Genomic DNA, 7,480 nt, shown 5'->3' with positions numbered 1-7,480 from the left:
GGTAGATAGGGTAGATATGGAGGGTGGCAAGAATATTGAAATAAAGAGTCAGAATGAGAGAGAGAATGGATGGATTAATGTGTGGATGCATTAATGAATATGTGTAAATAATTTGTGTGAAAGAATAAATGATTGTGTGAATGAAAGTGAATTAGTGAGTGACTGTGAATCATAGGTGTATTATTGATATGTAAAAAAAGCAAAGATGGTATAAGCAGGGGGGAGAGGGTAAAAGCACATACAAGCACAAGCAAGCACATACAATATTCTTGCACACTACATACATACATACATACATACATACATACATACATATCCTCAGAGCATGAAAGGTATAGAACAAAAAAGGCAGACACTATGCAAGACCCCCCAATGCTTGAATCACCCTGCTACCTTTATCAAGGGTTATATGTATTCACTCAGATTAGATAGATCCATTCCCTGATAAAGGAAAATGTAACTACAGCTAAACTGTACTGGGCCCCACCACATAGAAAATGTGCCCCAACCCCAGGTTCTCAAAGAGTTAAAGGGCCTGCTTGTGTACCGATAAGCTTTGGGTACTCCTACAGGTACACATAGATGCTTACATGCTGTATCCATTACAGGTGGCTGATTGTGTCACCTGAAGGGCTGGAGGGGTGTGCATTACACTGCTGTGAGAGCATTTTGTATGTTTGAGAGAGGGTGTGTGTGGATGAATGTATGGTTGTATGTTAAGAAGCCCCGCCCCACGTGCCTCTTACTTGAAAATACAATGTGATCACTTTAGGTGGTGTATGCGGAAAATACCGTATTTGCTCGATTATAAGACGAGGTTTTTTTCAGAGCAAATGCTCTGAAAAATACCCCTCGTCTTCTAATCGGGGTCGTCTTCTAATCAGACCTCAAATAGAGGTCTGATTATAAGACTAAGATCCAGATCCCCCGCACCGCTGCAGGGGACCTGGATCCTCCTGTCTCCCCCCCCATTTAACACCCCCCACACACACACACACTTACTCGTGCTTCCTGCTGTATTGCCGGGGCAGCGGGTTGTCATCTAAGCGGTCCGCGTAGACAACGTCCGCTGCAGCCGTTAGGAGGTGTGGCTAGCAGCAGGGGTTGTCTGCGTCCGTCGCGCAGACCTTCCCCTACTGTCAGAGATCAGAGTTCCCCGCACCGGTGCGGGGAACTCTGATCTCTGACAGCCGGGGAAGGTCTGCGCGACGGACGCAGACAAACCCCCGCTGCCAACTCCACCTCCTTCCAGCTGCAGCGGAAGGAGACGTCATTCCGCTGCTCCGGCAATACAGCAGGAAATTGGAAGCACCGGTAAGTGTGTGTGTGTGTTAAATGGGGGCATTGGGCATTTCTGGAATGCCTTATACCCCTATATGCCACTCTGGCACTTAGGGGGTTAAAAGGCATATTATGGGGCAGAGTGGCATATAGGGAGGTATAAGGCATTTCAGGAGGCAGAGTGGCGTTAAGGGGGCATTTAATAGAGCACTCTGCCTCCTGAAATGCCTTATACCTCCCTATATGCCACTCTGCCCCATAATATGCCTTTTAACCCCCTAAATGTCAGAGTGGCATATAGGGGTATAAGGCATTTCTAGAGGCAGAGTGCTCTATACAATGCCTTTTAACTCCCTTAATGTCACTCTGCCTCCTGGAATGCCTTATACCTCCCTATATGCTACTCTGCCCCATAATATGCATTTTAACCCCCTAAATGCCAGAATGGGATATAGGGGTATAAGGCATTTCTGGAGGCAGAGTGGCACATAGGGGATCAAAAGGCATACCATGGGGCACAGTGGCATATAGAGGGTTAAAAGGCATATCATGGGCCACAGTGCCATATTGGTGTGGCAAGCCTGGGGGCAGATGTGCGAAACAGGTTGGAAAATACAAGGAAATAAAAACAAAAAAAATATTTTTCTCAGTAATAGCTTTTATAAAAAAAATAGTTTACATGAATTAACATTTACTGGTAAAACTTTTTTCCTTTAGGGTCGTCTTATATTCAGGTTTTTTCTTTTTTTCCTAAGTTAATATTCAGATTTTGGGGGGTCGTCTTATTATCAGGGTTGTCTTATAATCGAGCAAATACGGTACAATGTGATCACTGTAAGTGATGTATACAGAAAATACAATGTGATCACTATAGGTGGTGTATACAGAAAATACAATGTGATCACTGTAGGTCAGGCATGTCCAAAGTCCGGCCCGAGGGCCAATTGTGGCCCGCGTTCCGGACTGATAAGGCCCCACAGATAAGTTGCCCAAATATAGATCTGTTTTTTTTATATTAAAGGCAGAGTGATTTAACACCTGTTTAGATTTGTCATCCAAGGCACAAAAGTATGCCGTTTTCAATAAACTTTGCATAAAATAGTTAATTTGCATTTAATTTTAATGGTTCAATGAATGGTGTGCATTACACTGCTGTGAGAGCATTTTGTATGTTTGAGAGAGGGTGTGTGTGGATGAATGTATGGTTGTATGTTAAGAAGCCCCGCCCCACGTGCCTCTTACTTGAAAATACAATGTGATCACTATAGGTGGTGTATGTGGAAAATACAATGTGATCACTTTAGGTGGTGTATGCGGAAAATACCGTATTTGCTCGATTATAAGACGAGGTTTTTTTCAGAGCAAATGCTCTGAAAAATACCCCTCGTCTTCTAATCGGGGTCGTCTTCTAATCAGACCTCAAATAGAGGTCTGATTATAAGACTAAGATCCAGATCCCCCGCACCGCTGCAGGGGACCTGGATCCTCCTGTCTCCCCCCCCATTTAACACCCCCCCACACACACACACTTACTCGTGCTTCCTGCTGTATTGCCGGGGCAGCGGGTTGTCATCTAAGCGGTCCGCGTAGACAACGTCCGCTGCAGCCGTTAGGAGGTGTGGCTAGCAGCAGGGGTTGTCTGCGTCCGTCGCGCAGACCTTCCCCGACTGTCAGAGATCAGAGTTCCCCGCACCGGTGCGGGGAACTCTGATCTCTGACAGCCGGGGAAGGTCTGCGCGACGGACGCAGACAAACCCCCGCTGCCAACTCCACCTCCTTCCAGCTGCAGCGGAAGGAGACGTCATTCCGCTGCTCCGGCAATACAGCAGGAAATTGGAAGCACCGGTAAGTGTGTGTGTGTGTGTGTTAAATGGGGGCATTGGGCATTTCTGGAATGCCTTATACCCCTATATGCCACTCTGGCACTTAGGGGGTTAAAAGGCATATTATGGGGCAGAGTGGCATATAGGGAGGTATAAGGCATTTCAGGAGGCAGAGTGGCGTTAAGGGGGCATTTAATAGAGCACTCTGCCTCCTGAAATGCCTTATACCTCCCTATATGCCACTCTGCCCCATAATATGCCTTTTAACCCCCTAAATGTCAGAGTGGCATATAGGGGTATAAGGCATTTCTAGAGGCAGAGTGCTCTATACAATGCCTTTTAACTCCCTTAATGTCACTCTGCCTCCTGGAATGCCTTATACCTCCCTATATGCTACTCTGCCCCATAATATGCATTTTAACCCCCTAAATGCCAGAATGGGATATAGGGGTATAAGGCATTTCTGGAGGCAGAGTGGCACATAGGGGATCAAAAGGCATACCATGGGGCACAGTGGCATATAGAGGGTTAAAAGGCATATCATGGGCCACAGTGCCATATTGGTGTGGCAAGCCTGGGGGCAGATGTGCGAAACAGGTTGGAAAATACAAGGAAATAAAAACAAAAAAAATATTTTTCTCAGTAATAGCTTTTATAAAAAAAATAGTTTACATGAATTAACATTTACTGGTAAAACTTTTTTCCTTTAGGGTCGTCTTATATTCAGGTTTTTTCTTTTTTTCCTAAGTTAATATTCAGATTTTGGGGGGTCGTCTTATTATCAGGGTTGTCTTATAATCGAGCAAATACGGTACAATGTGATCACTGTAAGTGATGTATACAGAAAATACAATGTGATCACTATAGGTGGTGTATACAGAAAATACAATGTGATCACTGTAGGTCAGGCATGTCCAAAGTCCGGCCCGAGGGCCAATTGTGGCCCGCGTTCCGGACTGATAAGGCCCCACAGATAAGTTGCCCAAATATAGATCTGTTTTTTTTATATTAAAGGCAGAGTGATTTAACACCTGTTTAGATTTGTCATCCAAGGCACAAAAGTATGCCGTTTTCAATAAACTTTGCATAAAATAGTTAATTTGCATTTAATTTTAATGGTTCAATGAATGGTGTGCATTACACTGCTGTGAGAGCATTTTGTATGTTTGAGAGAGGGTGTGTGTGGATGAATGTATGGTTGTATGTTAAGAAGCCCCGCCCCACGTGCCTCTTACTTGAAAATACAATGTGATCACTATAGGTGGTGTATGTGGAAAATACAATGTGATCACTTTAGGTGGTGTATGCGGAAAATACCGTATTTGCTCGATTATAAGACGAGGTTTTTTTCAGAGCAAATGCTCTGAAAAATACCCCTCGTCTTCTAATCGGGGTCGTCTTCTAATCAGACCTCAAATAGAGGTCTGATTATAAGACTAAGATCCAGATCCCCCGCACCGCTGCAGGGGACCTGGATCCTCCTGTCTCCCCCCCCATTTAACACCCCCCCACACACACACACTTACTCGTGCTTCCTGCTGTATTGCCGGGGCAGCGGGTTGTCATCTAAGCGGTCCGCGTAGACAACGTCCGCTGCAGCCGTTAGGAGGTGTGGCTAGCAGCAGGGGTTGTCTGCGTCCGTCGCGCAGACCTTCCCCGACTGTCAGAGATCAGAGTTCCCCGCACCGGTGCGGGGAACTCTGATCTCTGACAGCCGGGGAAGGTCTGCGCGACGGACGCAGACAAACCCCCGCTGCCAACTCCACCTCCTTCCAGCTGCAGCGGAAGGAGACGTCATTCCGCTGCTCCGGCAATACAGCAGGAAATTGGAAGCACCGGTAAGTGTGTGTGTGTGTGTGTTAAATGGGGGCATTGGGCATTTCTGGAATGCCTTATACCCCTATATGCCACTCTGGCACTTAGGGGGTTAAAAGGCATATTATGGGGCAGAGTGGCATATAGGGAGGTATAAGGCATTTCAGGAGGCAGAGTGGCGTTAAGGGGGCATTTAATAGAGCACTCTGCCTCCTGAAATGCCTTATACCTCCCTATATGCCACTCTGCCCCATAATATGCCTTTTAACCCCCTAAATGTCAGAGTGGCATATAGGGGTATAAGGCATTTCTAGAGGCAGAGTGCTCTATACAATGCCTTTTAACTCCCTTAATGTCACTCTGCCTCCTGGAATGCCTTATACCTCCCTATATGCTACTCTGCCCCATAATATGCATTTTAACCCCCTAAATGCCAGAATGGGATATAGGGGTATAAGGCATTTCTGGAGGCAGAGTGGCACATAGGGGATCAAAAGGCATACCATGGGGCACAGTGGCATATAGAGGGTTAAAAGGCATATCATGGGCCACAGTGCCATATTGGTGTGGCAAGCCTGGGGGCAGATGTGCGAAACAGGTTGGAAAATACAAGGAAATAAAAACAAAAAAAATATTTTTCTCAGTAATAGCTTTTATAAAAAAAAATAGTTTACATGAATTAACATTTACTGGTAAAACTTTTTTCCTTTAGGGTCGTCTTATATTCAGGTTTTTTCTTTTTTTCCTAAGTTAATATTCAGATTTTGGGGGGTCGTCTTATTATCAGGGTTGTCTTATAATCGAGCAAATACGGTACAATGTGATCACTGTAAGTGATGTATACAGAAAATACAATGTGATCACTATAGGTGGTGTATACAGAAAATACAATGTGATCACTGTAGGTCAGGCATGTCCAAAGTCCGGCCCGAGGGCCAATTGTGGCCCGCGTTCCGGACTGATAAGGCCCCACCGATAAGTTGCCCAAATATAGATCTGTTTTTTTTATATTAAAGGCAGAGTGATTTAACACCTGTTTAGATTTGTCATCCAAGGCACAAAAGTATGCCGTTTTCAATAAACTTTGCATAAAATAGTTAATTTGCATTTAATTTTAATGGTTCAATGAATGTCAGGCAAAATGGTCGGCCCTCGCACATGTTCAAATCAAGTAGGTGGTGTATGCGGAAAATACAATGTGATCACTATAGATGGTGTATGCGGAAAATACAATGTGATCACTATAGATGGTGTATGCGGAAAATACAATGTGATCACTATCAGTGGCGTCGCTACAGGGGGGCAAGGGGGGGCAATTGCCCCCCCAGGTTAATCCTTGCCCCCCCCTGTTGCCCCCCCTGCCGAATTTGGAATAAAGTCGCAATGCGACTTTAAATCCCGTCTTTTTTTTTATTATTATTTTTTTTTAATACGGAGGAGAGAAAGGGTGCGGCCCACGTAAGATCGGCAGCCAGGGCAACTGATCTTACGCGGGCCGCACCTCGAGCCCTGCTACTTACCTGTGGGAGGGTCTTCTATACTGCGTAGAGGAAGCTGAAGCTAGCAGAGAAAGCAGAGGGAGGCCACGCCCTCTGCTGAAGTCTGGGAGCGGCATCGAGGAGCTGCAGTGCAGGTAAGGGGGTGGGGAGGGTGTTTGAATGAGTATGCGTAATTGAGGGAATGAATCTGTGAATGAATGAGTATATGAATGAATGAATGTGTGTGTGATAGCATGGATGTGTAAGTGCTGGAACCTAGGCATGAGGGGACTGTGATTGCTGTTAGCAATCACACTCCTATCATGCCAAGTCAGCCAGTACATGCTGAAACCTAGCTTGCTGCCCCCCTTGTGTATTGATGCTCCCAGCAGTATGGGGTCTGCACATCACTTATAGCCACCCTGTACCAGCATGTACTGGCTGACTTGGCATGATAGGAGTGTGATTGCTAACAGCAATCACAGTCCCATCATGCCTAGGTTCCAGCATTTACTGGTTGGATGTGTAACTGCCTGAACCTATGCATGATGGGACTTTGATTGCTGTGTGCAATCACACTCCTATCATGCCAAGTCAGCCAGTACATGCTGAAACCTAGCTAGCTGCCCCCCTTGTGTATTGATGCTGCCAGCAGTATGGGGTCTGCACATCACTTACAGCCACCCTGTACCAGCATGTACTGGCTGACTTGGCATGATAGGAGTGTGATTGCTAACAGCAATCACAGTCCCATCATGCCTAGGTTCCAGCATTTACTGGTTGGATGTGTAAGTGCTAGAACCTAGGCATGATGGGACTTTGATTGCTGTTAGCAATCACACTCCTATCATGCCAAGTCAGCCAGTACATGCTGAAACCTAGCTAGCTGCCCCCCTTGCGTATTGATGCTGCCAGCAGTATGGGGTCTGCACATAACTTACAGCCACCCTGTCCAAGCATGTACTGGCTGACTTGGCTTGATAGGAGTGTGATTGCTAACAATCCTGGCACTTAACTTACAGTAGGAATTATTTAATTTATATTTATCCAGAGATAAAATGCCCTCCTGAAGTTGTAGGGACT

This window comes from Spea bombifrons, chromosome 1 (assembly GCF_027358695.1).
Source record: "Spea bombifrons isolate aSpeBom1 chromosome 1, aSpeBom1.2.pri, whole genome shotgun sequence".
Taxonomy (NCBI): domain Eukaryota; kingdom Metazoa; phylum Chordata; class Amphibia; order Anura; family Pelobatidae; genus Spea; species Spea bombifrons.
This window is presented reverse-complemented; position numbering follows the sequence as displayed.